General features: G+C 38.2%; 1 pseudogene; it reads left to right on the forward strand.

Annotated features, from left to right (window-relative positions):
* Positions 1 to 11561: 11561 nt before the first annotated feature.
* On the forward strand, positions 11562 to 13199 carry LOC138070974 (elongation factor 1-alpha 1 pseudogene; annotated as a pseudogene).
* The last annotated feature ends 3410 nt before the right edge of the window (positions 13200 to 16609 follow it).

Genomic DNA, 16609 nt, shown 5'->3' on the forward strand with positions numbered 1-16609 from the left:
AAATCCTAAAAAAAAAAAAAAAGTAAAAAATTTCTTGACATCAGTCTTTGCAGTGATATGTTGGATATGACACTGAAAGCTTAAGCAACAAAAGCATAAGTAAGCAAATAGAACTACAACAAACTTAAAAACTTGTGCACAGAAAAATATTATCTACAAAATGAAAAAGCAATCTACAGAACAGGAGAAAGTATTTGCAAACCACCTCTCTGATGAGAGATTAATATTCAAAATATACAAGGAATTAAAATAACAAAATAGCAATAAACAGATTTTAAAATGAGCAGGAAATGAATAGACATCTTCCCAAAGAAGACATACAAATGACAACAGGTACTTGAAAAGATGCACACCACCATTAATTATCAAGGAAATACAAATCAAGGTACTTCCCTGGTGGTCCATGTATTAAGATTCTGCTTTCAGTGCTGAGGGAGAGTGTTCAATCCTTGGCCAGAGAAATAAGATCTTGCACACACTGCTTGGTGCAGCAAAAAAAAAAAAAAAAAAAGGAAATACAAATCAAAACCACACTGAGATACCACCTTACACCTGCTAGAATGATTGTCAAAAAGATAAGGGATAACAGATGCTGATGACAATACAGACAAAAAGAATACCAGTACACCATTAGTGTGGATGTAAATTGGTACAACCACTATACAGAGAATCCTCAAGAAATTAAAAATAGAATTACCATATGATCCAGCAACTCCACTTCTGGGTATATATACGAAGAAGATGAAATCACTGTCTCAAAGAAATATCTGCACATCCATGTTCATTGCAGCAACATTACATACAATAGCCAAGATATGGGAACAACTTAAGTGTCTATGGACAGATGTATGGATAAAGAAAATGCAAGATATATATATATATATCTATATATATATATATAGATAGATATAGATATATAGATATATATATGCATGTATGTAACATTTGTATATATAATTTTATACATAATTATTACAATTCCAATTCAGCAGTCATAAAAATGAAGGAAATCCTGCCGTTTATGACAACATGGATGGACCGTGAAGATTTTAAGCTAAGCAAAATAAATCAGAGACAGACAAGCACTGTATGATCTTACTTATATGTAGAATCTATAAAGGCTGAGCTGATAGAAACAGAGGATAGAGCATTGGTGTCCAGGGCCTAGAGGGTGAAGGAAATGGGGAAATGGTGTTCCAAGAGTATAACTTTTCAGACATTAAAGAAATAAGTTCTCAGGATCCAATATGTAGTATGGTAACTATAGTTAACAATAGTGTTACTAAAAAAGTAGTTCTTCAATGTTCTCACCACAAAATAAAATAATGGCATGTTGAATTGTATTGGAAACATAAAAAAATTTTATTAAATTCAACAAATGTTTAATGCTTTTAAAGCTTTAACATCATGTCTTCTACAATTAATAAAGTTCTATTTTTAGCATGGAGGTTCAATCTGGGGAGTCAGAAAGATAAATAACACAATCTTAGCCCAGAAGGAACTTACAATAAATTTAGAATAAACAGAAATGTATGTATAAAAACAGATAAAAATTTAAAAATTAATGACTTAAAATTAGGCTCTAATTATTTCAAATATTACTCCATGCCTTCATTGCTGTGTTCTTCTCCCACTTGAATAACTTACCAAACTCATTAGCCAACTATACATTTGTCATTGTTGGTAAGTTTACACCATTTCTGTTTTTTTTTTTTTTTTTAATTAGAAGATAATTGCTTTACAATGCTGTGGTGGTCTCTGTGTACATCAATGCAAATCAGTCATATTCATATACATATTCCCTCTCTCTTGAGCCTCCCTCCCCCCAGTTCCACCCCTCTATGTTGTCACAGAGTGTGAGACTGGGCTCTGTGTGTTATATGCAGCTTCCTGCTAGTTTTCTATTTTATACATAATATTACTACTTTTACAATTGTCCTAGCCTCTGCTTCCCCTGCTGTTTCCACAAGTCCATGCTCCACATCTGCATCTCCATTTCTTCTCTGCAGATAAGTTCATCAGTACTGTTTTTCTAGATTCCATATATATGTGTTAATATACAATATTTGTTTTCCTCTTTTCAACTTAATTCACTCTATATAACAGGCTCTAGGTTCATCCACCTCGCTACAACTGACTCAAATCCGTTCCTTTTTATGACTGAATAATGTTCCACTGTATTGTACCACAACTTCTTTACCAATTTATCTGTCAGTGGACATCTAAGTTGTTTCCATGCCCTAGCTATTGTAAATAGTGCTGCAGTGAAAATAGGGATACTTGTGTCTTTCTGAATTACTGTTTTCTCAGAGTGTATGCCCAGTAGTGGGATTGCTGGGTCACATGGTAGTTTAATTCCTAGTTTGTTAAAGAATCTTCTATACTGTTCTCCATAGTGGCTGTACCAATTTACATTCCTGCCAACAGTGCAATAAAGTTTCCTTTTCTCCACATCCTCTCCAGCATTTATTGCTTGTAGTTTTTTTTTTTTTTTTTTTATGATGGTCATTCTGAATGGTGTGAGATGGTACCTCAGTGTAGTTTTGATTTGCAGTTCTCTAGTAATGAGTGGTGTTGATCATCTTTTCATGTATTTATTGTCCATCTGTATGTCTTTGGAGAAATGTCTGTGTAGGTCTTCTGCCCGTTTTTTTATTGGACTGTTTGTTTTTCTGATATTGAGCTGTATGAGCTGCTTATATATTTTGGAGATTGATCCTTTGTTAGTTGCTTCTCTTGTAATTATTTTCTCCCATCCTGAAGGTTGTCTTTTTGTCTTGTTTATTGTTTCCTTTGCTGTGCAAAAGCTTTTAAATTTAATTAGATTCCATTTATTTTTGTTTTTATTTCCATTACTCTAGGAGGTGGGACAAAGATCTTGCTGTGTGTGCTATGTTCCTATAAGAGCTTTATAGTTTCTGGGCTTACATTTAAGTCTTTAATCTATTTTGAGTTTATTTTTGTGTACGGTGTTAGGGAGTATTCTAATTTCTTTCTTTTGTATGTAGCTGTCCAGTTTTCCCAGCACCACTTATTGAAGAGGCTGTCTTTTCTTCATTGTATATTCTTGCCTCCTTTGTGAAAGATAAGGTGTCCAAACACATGTAAGAATTAAATATTTTAAAATTAAAAAAAAAAAAAAAGATAAGGTGTCCATAGGTGCATAGGTTTATCTCTTGGCATTCTGTCTTGTTCCATTTCTTAAATATGAAAATACTGTCACACTTAATGTATCCTCCAGAAGCTTCTTTTGTTTAATAGGGAAAATACATTAAGTCTATTATATACTTCCTATGGTATATAAGAAGAAAAATGGGAATCATGATAATGACTTATGGATTTGGTAACATTTGGAAGACTTGTAAAATATAAATATTGATTCATTTACCACAGGGATACAATCAAGACAGAAACCATAAGTTTAGACCACACAGAAAATTTTAAGTTCTATAAAATGGATTTTACTCAAAATATAATGGAAACTTTTTGCTATGTGAGAAGTGGATTGTTGGGAACGAGAATGGAAGTAGTAGCCAGTGAAGTGATGGTTATATAAGTCCAGTTAACAGATGTCAGAGGCTGGGACTTGAGTGGTGATGGTAGAAATGAAGAGAATTGGGAACATTTATATTTATAACATCCAAATAGAGATTTTTAACTGATAATTGGACATCAAAGTCAGGAAATTCAGGAGCAAGATCAGTGCTATAAATCTAAAATGGGACTTAATTAAATGAGATTATGTGAGATTCAAATGGATAAGGTATCGATACAAAGCACAGGTTGGAGAAAGATTGGTGTACAGGTTCATAGTGTCTCAGAGTCACTTAATATTGAGTTGGTTGTCAATATTTAAATGATCATCAGACATTACACAGAGTTCTAAATTTCAGATTTATCTTAGAAAACACAAATATTTGGCAACACTAGGTTTGCATTCCCACTGAAGTTTGAGTAGTGTCCATTCCTTTTAGATAAGGTATACATACTCTAGTTTTCCAAATCCCCATTCAGCTGCTTTCACTTCTTTACATTACCTGCCTGGTCCCTGTAGAAATTTAAATTTCATGTCTAAGTCTAGGATAATAAAGGAGCTTCATTATGGGAAAAGTTATATCTGGTGGATGGAGAAGGTAGAAGATTCAAGAACGTAACGGAGAAGAAGAGGACAGAATAGGAGAAGAAAGCCTCATCACAGAAGACAATGGAGGAGAAAGTTGCAAGGAAGGGCATCAGTGATGGCAAATGCCTCCAAGAAGGATCAAGCAGAATGATGTCTGAGGAAATGTTTCCACTGGTGGTGATCAGAAAAATCATTTGAAAAAGCAATTTCAGAGTGTTTTTCAAAGCAAAAACAGTTTGAGAAAGCAAAGCAGCAGAGGGAGAAGTCACACTGAAATTTAAAACCTGAGTTGAGGAAAGGGTAATAAGTATAGACTTCAACAGAAACAATACTGTACATAAAATGCAGAGAGTGATTTGGACGATATCATTAGCGACTGGGAAAAGCAGTTGTATCTATGTACTTAAAGTCACAGCTTACAGAAAAAGGTGAAAATATTCTGTATGTTGTGTTTATTTATGGAGTACATTGAGGACTTATGCTGTTTTAAGATGAGTTTAGTTCTCAACTCTAATAGGGCTTACTAGTTGTGTCTCCTTGGACATAATAACCCTCTCTTTTGAGTTTTTGTGAGGATGGAATTAGGTTAGGCCACAAATAAATGTTGGTATCTATCCCTTCCTTACATATAAAAAGTTTATTAAATTACTTTGTTTTCAGTTCAGTCGCTCAGTCGTATCCGACTCTGCGACCACATGAATTGCAGCAGGCCAGTCCTCTCTGTGCATCACCAACTCCCAGAGTTTACTCAAACTCATGTCCATCGAGTTGGTGATGCCATCCAGCAATCTCATCCTCTGTCATCCCCTTCCCCTCCTGTCCCTACTCCCTCCCAGCATCAGGGTCGTTTACAATGAGTCAATACTTCGAATGAGGTGGCCAAATTATTGGAGTTTCAGCTTTAGTATCAGTCCTTCCAGTGAACATCCAGGATTGATTTCCTTAAGAATGGACTGGTTGGATCTCCTTGCAGTCCAAGGGACTCTCAAGAGTCTTCTCCAACACCACAGTTGAAAACCACAAATTCTTCGGCGCTCAGCTTTCTTTATAGTCCAACTCTCACATCCATACATGACTACTGGAAAAACCATAGCCTTGACTAGACGGACCTTTGTTGACAAAGTAATGTCTCTGCTTTTTAATATGCTATCTAGGTTGGTCATAACTTTCCTTCCAAGGAGGAAGCGTCTTTTAATTTCATGGCTGTAATCACCATCTGCAGTGATTTTGGAGCCCCCAAAAATAAAGTCTGACACTGTTTCCACTGTTTCCCCATCTATTTGCGATGAAGTGATGGGACCAGATGCCATGATCTTCGTTTTCTGAATGTTGAGCTTTAAGCCAACTTTTTCACTCTCCTCTTTCACTTTCATCAAGAGGCTCTTTAGTTCCTCTTCACTTTCTGCCATAAGGGTGGTGTCATCTGCATATCTGAGGTTATTAATATTTCTCCCAGCAATCTTGATTCCAGCTTGTGCTTCTTCAAGCCCAGCGTTTCTCATGATGTACTAGGCATAGAAGTTAAATAAGCAGGGTGACAATATACAGCCTTGACATACTCCTTTTCCTATTTGGAACCAGTCTGTTGTTCCATTTTCCAGTTCTAACTGTTGCTTCCTAACCTGCATACAGATTTCTCAAGAGGCAGGTCAGGTGATCTGGTATTCCCATCTCTTTCAGAATTTTCCACAGTTTATGGTGATCCACACAGTCAAAGGCTTTGGCATAGTCAATAAAGCAGAAATAGATGTTTTTCTGGAACTCTCTTGCTTTTTCGATGATCCAGTGGATGTTGGCAATTTGATCTCTGGTTCCTCTGCCTTTTCTAAAACCAGCTTGAACATCACGAAGTTCACAGTTCACGTATTGCTGAAGCCTGGCTTGGAGAATTTTGAGTATTACTTTACTAGCATGTGAGATGAGTGCAATTGTACGGTAGTTTGAGCATTCTTTGGCATTGCCTTTCTTTGGGATTGGAGTGAAAACTGACCTTTTCCAGTCCTGTGGCCACTGCTGAATTTTCCAAATTTGCTGGCATATTGAGTGCAGTGCTCTCACAGCATCATCTTTCAGGATTTGAAATAGCTCAACTGAAATTCCACCACTTTCACTAGCTTTGTTCGTAGTGATGCTTTGTAAGGCCCACTTCATTTTACATTCCAGGATGTCTGGCTCTAGGTGAGTGATCACACCATCATGATTATCTGACTCGTGAAAATTTTTTTGTACAGTTCTTCTGTGTATTCTTACCACCCCTTCTTAATATCTTCTGCTTCTGTTAGGTCGATAGCATTTCTGTCCTTTATTGAGCCCATCTTTGCATGAAATGTTCCCTTGGTATCTCTAATTTTCACGAAGAGATCTCTAGTCTTTCCCATTTTATTGTTTTCCTCTATTTCTTTGCATTGATAGCTGAGGAAGGCTTTCTTATCTTTCTTTGCTGTTCTTTGGAACTCTACATTCAAATGCTTATGTCTTTCCTTTTCTCCTTTGCTTTTTGCTTCTTTTCACAGCTATTTGTAAGGCCTCCTCACACAGCCATTTTGCTTTTTTGCATTTCTTTTTGATGGGCTAGATCTTGATCCCTGTCTTCTGTACAATGTCACAAACCTCCGTCCATAGTTCATCAGGCACTCTGTCTATCAGATCTAGTCCTTTAAATCTATTTCTCACTTCCACTGTATAATCATAAGGGATTTGGTTTAGGTCATACATGAATGATCTAGTGGTTTTCCCTACTTTCTTCAATGTTTTAGGACTTAAAAATTTATCATGAGATGATAAAAGGAAAACCATTTACAGTTTGTTTTAATTTTCAATTTCAGTAATGAAAAGTCAGCAGCTCTTTAGAAAAATCTATATAGTTCACCACATTATTTTTTATTTTTCAAAATTATTTTGTGTCATAGAAAGCAATCTAAAGAGCATGATTCTGGATCTGGTCTGTCTGGGATCAAATTCCAGCTCTATTACTTGTTAGCTATGACATGAGGGGCAAATTATTTATTCTCTTCAGCTTTTTTATCTCTAAAATGAATAAAATAATAGAGCCTTCTTTATAGGGCTGTTGTAAGATTAAATTAGTTAATATATACAGCCTAATTAGAACAGTGTCTAATATTAATACATAGCACTCAAAAATATTGATTATTATTCCTTTGGGTAAATGTTTACATTATCATTTTTCTTATAGATTTCTACTTACTACTTGAAAATGCCCAAGTTCTTATTTAATTTTTTTTCTACTTTCAAACTTATATTTGCTCTAATGTGATGTGATTGATGACTTGTTACTTTACTTAAGCAGCAGAGCTGCAATTCTGATGAAATTCAACTGTACTCTTTAGCCTCTTGGTGTCAGTGCCTTGAACTAACCTGCATGAACCTGGAAAAGACTGGTGGGGAAAAGGCACAAAGAGAATTAGTAAGGTAAATGAGTATGTTTACCTATGAAATTCCCCATTAATGGATCACAGTCTTATCATGGTGAAGGGGTCTGCATAACTCACTGAGGCTACGAGGCATGCCATGCAGGGCCACTCAAGACAGACGGGTCATAGTGGAGAGTATGACAAAATGTGATTCAAAACATGGTTCACTGGAGGAGGAAATCGAAAACTAATGCAGTATTCTTGCCATGAGAACCCCATGAACAGTATGAAAAGACAAAAATATATGACAGTGTAAGATGAGTCCTCCAGGTCAGAAGGTGTCCAATAAGCTACTGGGGAAAGTTGGAAGGCAGTTACTAACAGAGAAAGAATGAAGTGGCTGGGCCAAAACAGAAATGACACTCAGTTGTGGATGCATCTGGTGATGAAACTAAATTCCGGTATTGTAAAGAATAATATTGCATAGGAACCCGGAATGTTAGGTCTATGAATCAAAGTAACTTGGACATGGTCAAGCAGGTGATGGCTAGTGAACATTACCGTCTAGTAATCAGTGAACTAAAATGAACAAGAATAGGTGAATTTAATTCAGATGATTATTATACCTACTAATCTGTGCAAGAAATCTTTAGAAGAAATGGAGTAGCCCTCATAGTCAATAAAAGAGTCTGAAATACACTACTTGGGTGTAAGCTGAAAAACAACAAAATGATCTTGCTTCATTTCCAAGGCAAAACATTCAACATCACAGTAATCCAAGTCTTTGTCCCAACCACTAATGCTGAAGAAGATGAAGTTGAACAGTTCTATGAAGAGCTACAAGACCTTCTTGAACTAACACGAAAAAAAGATGTCCTTTTCATCATAGAGGATTGGAATGCAAAAGTAGGAGGAACTCAAGAAATATCTAGAGTAATAGGCAAGTTTGACCTTGGAGTACAAAATGAAGCAGGGCAAAGGCTAACAGAGTTTAGTCAGGAAAACACACTGGTCATGGCAAGCTGCCTATCCCAACAACAAAAAGAGACAACTCAGCACATGGACATCAGCAAATGTTCAGTACTGAAATCATATTGGTTATATTTTTTGCAGCTGAAGATGGAGAAGCTCTCTACAGTTAGCTTAAAAAAAAAAAAAAAAAAAAAAGACCTGGAGCTGACTGGCTCAGATCATGAGCCCCTTACTGCAAAATTCAGGCTTAAATCAAAGAAAGTAGGGAAAACCACTAGGCCATTCAAGTATGACCTAAATAAAATTCCTTATGATTATATAGTGGAGATGATTAATAAATTCAAGGGATTAGATCTGATAAAGAGAGTGCCTGAAGAACTATGGTTGGTGGTTCATAACATTTTACAGAAGGCAGTGACCAAAATCATCCCCAAAGCAGAAGAAATGCAAGAAAGCAAAATGATTGTCTAAGGAGGCCGTACAAATAGCTGAGAAAAGAAGAGAAGCAAAAAACAAAGGAGTAAGGGAAAGATACATCCAACTGAATGCATGGCTCCAGAGAATAGCAAGGGGAGATAAGAAAGCTTTCTTAAATGAACAATGCAAAGAAATAGAGGAAAACCATAGAATGGGAAAGACTAGAAATCTCTGCAAGAAAATTGAAAAATCAAGGGAAAATTCCATGCAAGGATGGGCACGATAAAGGACAAAAATGGTATGGACCTAACAGAAGCAGAAGAGATTAAGAAGAGGTGGCAAGAATACACAGAAAAACTATACAAAATAAGTGTTAATGACCTTGATAACCATGATGTTTATCCCACCGAGAGCCAGACATCCTGGAGTATGACGTCAAGTTGGCCTTATGAAGCATTACTATGAAAAAAACTAGTGGAGGTGATGGAATTTCAGCTGAGCTATTTCAAATCCTAAAACATGATGTTGCTAAAGTGCTGTATTCAGTGTGTCAGGACATTTGAAAAACTCCACAGTGGCCACAGGACTGGAAAAGGTCAGTCTTCATTCCAGTCCCAAAGAAAGGCAATGTCAAAGAATATCCAAGCTACCATACAATTGCATTCATTTCACATATTAGCAAAGTGATGCTCAAAGTCCTTAAAGATAGGTTTCAGTAGTACATGAAGCAAGAACTTCCAGAGGTACAAGCTGGCTTTAGAAAATGCAGAGAAACCTGAGATCAAATTGCCAGTATTAGTTGGATCATAAAAAAAGCAAGGGAATTCCAGAAAAAACATCTACTTCTGCTTCATTGACTACATTAAAGCCTTTGACTATGTGAATCACAACAAACTGGAAAATTCTTAAACAGTTGGGAATACCAGACAACCTTACCTATCTCCTGAGAAAGCTGTATGCAGGTCAAGAAGCAAGTTAGAACTGGACATGGAACAATGAACTGGTTCAGAATTGGGAAAGGAGGATGTCAAGGCTGTATATTGTCACTCAACTTATTTAATTTATATGCAGAGTACTTCATGTGAAATGGTGGGCTAGATAAATCACAAGATGGAATCAAGGTTGCTGGGATAAATATCAACAACCTCACATATGCAGGTGATATTACTCCAGTGACAGAAGGTGAAGAGGAACTAAAGAGCCTCTTGATGAGGGTGAAAGAGGACAGTGAAAAAGCTGGCTTAAAACTGGATATTCAAAAAACTAAGATCATGGCATCCAGTCCATCACTTAATGGCAAATAGAAGGGGGAAAAGTGAAAACAGTGACAGACTTAATTTCCTTGGGTTCCAAAATCACTGCGGACAGTGACTGCAGCCATTAAATTAAAAGACACTTGCTCCTTGGAAGAAAAGCTATAACAAACCTAAACAGTATATTAAAAAGCAAATACATCAGTTTGCTAACAAAGGTCTGTATATTCAAAGCTATGTTTTTTCTGGTAGTCATGTACACATGTGAAAGGTGGACCATAAAGAAGGCTGAGTGCTGGAGAATTGATGACTCTGAATTGTGCTGCTGGAGGAAACGCTCGAGAATCCCTTGGACTGCAAGGAGCTCAAACCCAGTCAATCCTAAAGGAAATCAACCCTGAATATTAATTGGAAGCACTGATGTTGAAGCTGAATCTCCAATACTTTGGCCACCTGATGCAGAGTCGACTCATTGGGAAAGAGTCGACTGGGAAAGATTGGAGGCAGAAAGAGAAAGGGGCAGCAGAGAATGAGATAGTTAGATAGCATCATCCACTCAATGGACATGGATTTGGGCAAACTCCATAAAATAGTGAATAACAGGGAAGCCTGGCATGCTGCAGTCCATGGGGTTGCAAAGAATCAGACACAACTTAGGGACTGAACAACAGCTTACAAAATTCAGATCTTAAGAAGGATAGAATAGGAAGACAATAACACTTGATGAGATAAAATTTCCAAAGTTCACTCTTACGTGCTTCTATGGCATTGGCCTAATCATCCAATTCCTGGTTTTTGTCTAGAAAGACTGATTTAACACCTTCTGACTTTTTAGATGAAAGTCAGAACACAGGTTAGGACAATGGATATGGTGAGATGCCCATTTCATGGGCAAAAATAATGTTCTTCATTTTCCTTTTAAGATTTGCCCCCTCCCAACTTTCCCTTTAGGGGTCGGACAGAACTGTTTCCCTGGTCTCCAAGGCATAAATATATCAGGGTCATCTTTGATTTTTTTTTTGGTAATGCCAAAATGTAAATGTAATTCTTGCTCTCATTCTATCCTCCACTACCCCAGTTTCTCATTTGTGATCAAATCACATTCCTCTTGGCCTCTAGGTTTTACAAAAAATGGGTAAGAATGAAAAGCTTGTTTTTACGATCACTCCTATGCTTTGAACTTTCTTTTTCATATTGTATTTCCTGTAGATAAGCATTTCATACATACCCACATACCAAAATTTCATAAATAAACTTTATTTTCTTGAAGGAAATTTCAAAAATGTGAACTCATTATAAATGGAGATTTGCATGAATGGTCAGGTTATTCAAAAGAGCTTCAAGTTTAAAATATTCAGCTTTTTCACAACGGGTTTGCCGCCAGGACACAGGTGTTGTGAAAACCACCGTTAAACCTAAGCCAAAATGGGAAAGGAGAAGACCCACATCAACATCGTTGTCATTGGGCACGTAGATTCAGGGAAGTCTACCACGACTGGCCATCTGATCTACAAATGTGGCGGGATCGACAAGAGAACAATTGAAAAGTTTGAGAAGGAGGCTGCTGAGATGGGAAAGGGCTCCTTCAAATATGCCTGGGTCTTGGACAAACTGAAAGCTGAACGTGAGCATGGTATTACCATTGATATCTCCCTGTGGAAGTTTGAGACCAGCAAGTACTATGTTACCATCATTGATGCCCCAGGACACAGAGACTTCATCAAAAACATGATTACAGGCACATCCCAGGCTGACTGTGCTGTCCTGATTGTTGCTGCTGGTGTTGGTGAATTTGAAGCCGATATCTCCAAGAACGGGCAGACCCATGAGCATGCCCTTCTGGCTTACACCCTGGGTGTGAAACAACTAATTGTTGGCGTTAACAAAATGGATTCTACTGAGCCACCCTATAGCCAGAAGAGATACGAGGAAATTGTTAAGGAGGTCAGCACCTACCTTAAGAAAATTGACTACAACCCCGACACAGTAGCATTTGTGCCAATTTCTGGCTGTAATGGTGACAACATGCTGGAGCCAAGTGCTAATATGCCATGGTTCAAGGGATGGAAAGTCACCCATAAGGACGGCAATGCCAGTGGAACCACCCTGCTTGAAGCTCTGGATTGCATCGTGCCACCAACTCGCCCAACTGACAAACCCTTGTGTTTGCCTCTCCAGGATGTCTATAAAATTGGTGGTATTGGTACTGTCCCTGTGGGTCATGTGGAGACTGGTGTTCTCAAACCTGGCATGGTGGTCACCTTTGCTCCAGTCAGTGTAACAACTGAGGTGAAGTCTGTAGAAATGCACCATGAAGCACTGAGTGAAGCCCTTCCTGGGGACAATGTGGGCTTCAATGTCAAGAACGTGTCTGTCAAAGATGTCTGTCGTGGCAATGTGGCTGGTGACAGCAAAAATGATCCACCGATGGAAGCTGCTGGCTTCACAGCTCAGGTGATTATTTTGAACCATCCAGGCCAAATCAGTGCTGGATATGCACCTGTGCTGGATTGTCACACAGCTCACATTGCTTGCAAGTTTGCTGAGCTGAAGGAGAAGATTGATCGTCGTTCTGGGAAAAAGCTGGAAGATGGCCCTAAATTCTTGAAATCTGGTGACGCTGCCATCATTGATATGGTTCCTGGCAAGCCTATGTGTGTCGAGAGCTTTTCTGATTATCCTCCCCTGGGCCGTTTTGCTGTGCGTGACATGAGACAGACAGTCGCTGTGGGTGTCATCAAAGCAGTGGACAAGAAGGCAGCTGGAGCTGGCAAGGTCACCAAGTCTGCCCAGAAAGCTCAGAAGGCTAAATGAATATTATCCCCAATACCTGCCACCCCAGTCTTAATCAGTGGTGGAAGAACAGTCTCAGAACTGTTTGTCTCAATTGGCCATTTAAGTTTAATAGTAAAAGACTGGTTAATGATAACAATGCATCGTAAAACCTTCAGAAGGAAAGGAGAATGTTTTTGTGGACCATATGTTTTGTGTGTGGCAGTTTAAGTTATTAGTTTTTAAAATCAGTACTTTTTAATGAAAACAACTTGACCAAAAATCTGTCACAGAATTTGAGATCCATTAAAAAAGTTTAATGAGAAAAAAAAAAATTCAATTATTCTCCAGAAATCAGTGGCGATTCAAATTTCAGAATGCATTCAGAAGTCTCAGTAACTTCTTATTGGCCACTCATGACATCAACCTTTGGTTTCTTTATATTTTTGTGAGGTATCTTCTCCCATCCAAGGAAGTGAAATCTGCCATTTTCTGATATCTATGTTTTCTTTGGTTTCTAATTTGAAAGGTCTTTCTTCTGTACTACTCTGCCCCTTCAGATGATTGCTCTGAGGATAGTCAAATTCAGAACTCTCCCCATAACCCCACCTTTAGTGACAGTTTAGCAGCAAGAAAGTAACACTGCAACCCCACTGTCACATTACAAAATCTACAATTTCACAAACCCTAGAGACTTTCACTAATCTTTTTAAATGCTGAGGATTCCATGAAAAATTGTATCTTATTATTGTTATCCTTTAAAATGGTTACTGCTAAGCACAAGGTTCAACAGATATTTTTGTTTTACCTGTAACCTGGGCAAGAAGCCAGTTTGGAGTGAAGACTCAAGCTTCTCTGTTGTGCAAAACACTAAAGCATGAACTGATTTTACATTTTGGGTTCTCTTAAGTCAAATGGCTGCATACAAACTGGCTTCCTTGGTCCCATAACCCAAAGGTCATCTTGACTCAAGTGTGAGTGAAGAGGGGTGAGAAAGAGAGCCCACATGAGGATTTTTAACACCTTTACTCAGATGAAATCCAAAATGTGATGAATCTGGAGTCCTATTTTTATTATAATGGATTTCCTTCGCCTTGCCTTTACCTTGGCCCCTTGCCACCAAGGCTGACATGGATGCTTATTTTTTAAAACTCACATTAGCTTTTTTAAAACACTTGTTACTTCAGTGTTGTCATCTTCGTGTGAGTGCTGCCTGCAGGCAGAGCTATTTTGATATTTACAGTAACTCCAGCATCCTGTGTAGCATCTGACATGTGCACTAGATATTTTATTAAACAAGTATTTATCATCCGGATTGATGAAGGAGAAGTCAGCAGCAGGGATATGGAAGCTTGGGACTTCTCCCCAGACCTGTTACATTCAATGCTATTAGCTTGTAGTTCCTTAATGATAGCGTTTCTTTGCTCTCCATTCAGTCTCCGGGCTTCTCTGCTGCCCTTGGGCTGCACCGCCTGGAACTCTTTCTTTTCTTTCTCCTTACATGTCAGAAACATCTGTATTACAGTCCAGGGCTGTAATCTAAAGGCATGATTTACATTGAGTAATCACCTTCCAAGATGTTTTGCATATATAATTTTTGACAGGAGACCTGAGTTTCTTACTGATGATTATCATTAATCAAATGGATATAAACTTGTATCTATGATGTGTGACAAAGAAAAAACATGATGATATTATCCCTAACGATTATACAGTGGAAGTGAGAAATAGATTTAAGGGACTAGATCGCATAGACAGACTGCCTGATGAACTATGGATAGAGGTTCATGACATTGTACAGGAGACAGGGAGCAAGACCATCCCCAAGAAAAAGAAATGCAAAAAAGCAAAATGGCTGTCTGAGGAAGCCATACAAATAGCTGTGAAAAGAAGAGAAGCCAAAAGCAAAAGAGAAAAGGAAGGAAATACCCATTTGAATGCAGAGTTCCAAAGAAGAGCAAGAAGAGATAAGAAAGCCTTCCTCGGTGATCAGTGCAAAGAAATAAAGGAAAACAATAGAATGGGAGAGACTAGAGATCTCTTCAAGAAAATTAGAGCTACCAAGGGAATATTTCATGCAAAGATGGGCTCAATAAAGGACAGAAATGGTATGGACCTAAAGAAGCAGAAGATATTAAGAAGAGGTGGCAAGAATACACAGAACTGTACAAAAAAGATCTTCATGACCCAGATAATCACGATGCTGTGATCACTCATCTAGAGCCAGACATCCTGGAATGTGAAGTCAAGTGGGCCTTACAAGGCATCACTACGAACAAAGCTAGTGGAAGTGATGGAATTCCAGTTGAGCTATTTCAAATCCTGAAAGAAGATGCTGTGAAAGTGCTGCACTCAATAAGCTGCAAATTTGGAAAACTCAGCAGTGGCCCCAGGAGTGGGAAAGGTAAGTTTTCATTACAGTCCTTAAGAAAGGCAATGCCAAAGAATGCTCAAAGTGCTGCACAATTTCACTCATCTCACACACTAGCAAAGTAATGCTCAAAATTCTCCAAGCCAGGCTTCAGCAATACCTGAACCGTGAAAATCCAGGTGTTCAAGCTAGTTTTAAAAAAGGCAGAGGAACCAGAGGTCAAATTGCCAACATCCGCTGGATCATGGAAAAAGCAAAAGAGTTCCAAAAAAACATCTATTTCTGCTTTATTGAGTATGCCAAAGCCTTTGACTGTGTGGATCACAATAAACTGTGGAAAATTCTGAAAGAGATGGGAATACCAGACCACCTGACCTGCCTCTTGAGAAATCTGTATGCAGGTCAGGAAGCAACAGTTAGAACTGGACATGGAACTTATATGCAGAGTACATCAAGAGAAACCCTGGGCTGGAAGAAGCACAAGCTAGAATCAAGATTTCTGGGAGAAATATCAATACTTCACATATGCAGATGACACCACCCTTATGGCAGAAAGTGAAGAACTAAAGAGCCTCTTGATGAAAGTGAAAGAGGAGAATGAAAAACTTGGCTGAGAGCTCAACATTCAGAAAACAAAGATCATGGCATCCAGCCCCATCATTTCATGGCAAATAGATAGAGAAACAGTGCAAACAGTGACATACTTTATTTTTTTGGACTCCAAAATCACTGCAGATGGTGATTGCAGCCATGAAATAAAAACGTGCTTACTCTTTGGAAGAAAAGTTATGACCAACCTGGACAGCATATTATAAAGCAGAGGCATTACTTTGCCAACAATTTTTGTCAGGTCAAGGCTATGGTTTTTCCAGTAGTCGTGTATGGATGTGAGAGTTGGACTATAAAGAAAGCTGAGCACTGATGAATTAATGCTTTTGAACTGTGGTGTTGGAGAAGACTCTTGAGAGTCCCTTGGACTGCAAGGAGGTCCAAGCAGTCCATCCTAAAGCAAATAGTCCTGAATGTTCATTGGAAGGACTGATGTTGAAGCTGAAACTCCAATACTTTGGCCACCTGATGCAAAGAGCTGAGTCATTTGAGAAGACCCTGATGCTGGGAAAGATTGAAGGCAGGAGGAGAAGGGGATAACAGAGGAAGAGATGGTTGGATGGCATTACTGACTCTATGGACATGAGTTTGAGTAAACTCCGTTAGTTGGTGATGGACAGGAGGGCCTGGTGTGCTGCAGTCCATGGGGTCGCAAAGAGTCAGACATGCCTGAGAGACTGAACTGAACTGGTTAAATTCTATAATGGATGATTTGACCTCT

This window comes from Capricornis sumatraensis, chromosome X, assembly GCF_032405125.1.
Source record: "Capricornis sumatraensis isolate serow.1 chromosome X, serow.2, whole genome shotgun sequence".
In the NCBI taxonomy this organism is placed as follows: Eukaryota; Metazoa; Chordata; class Mammalia; order Artiodactyla; family Bovidae; genus Capricornis; species Capricornis sumatraensis.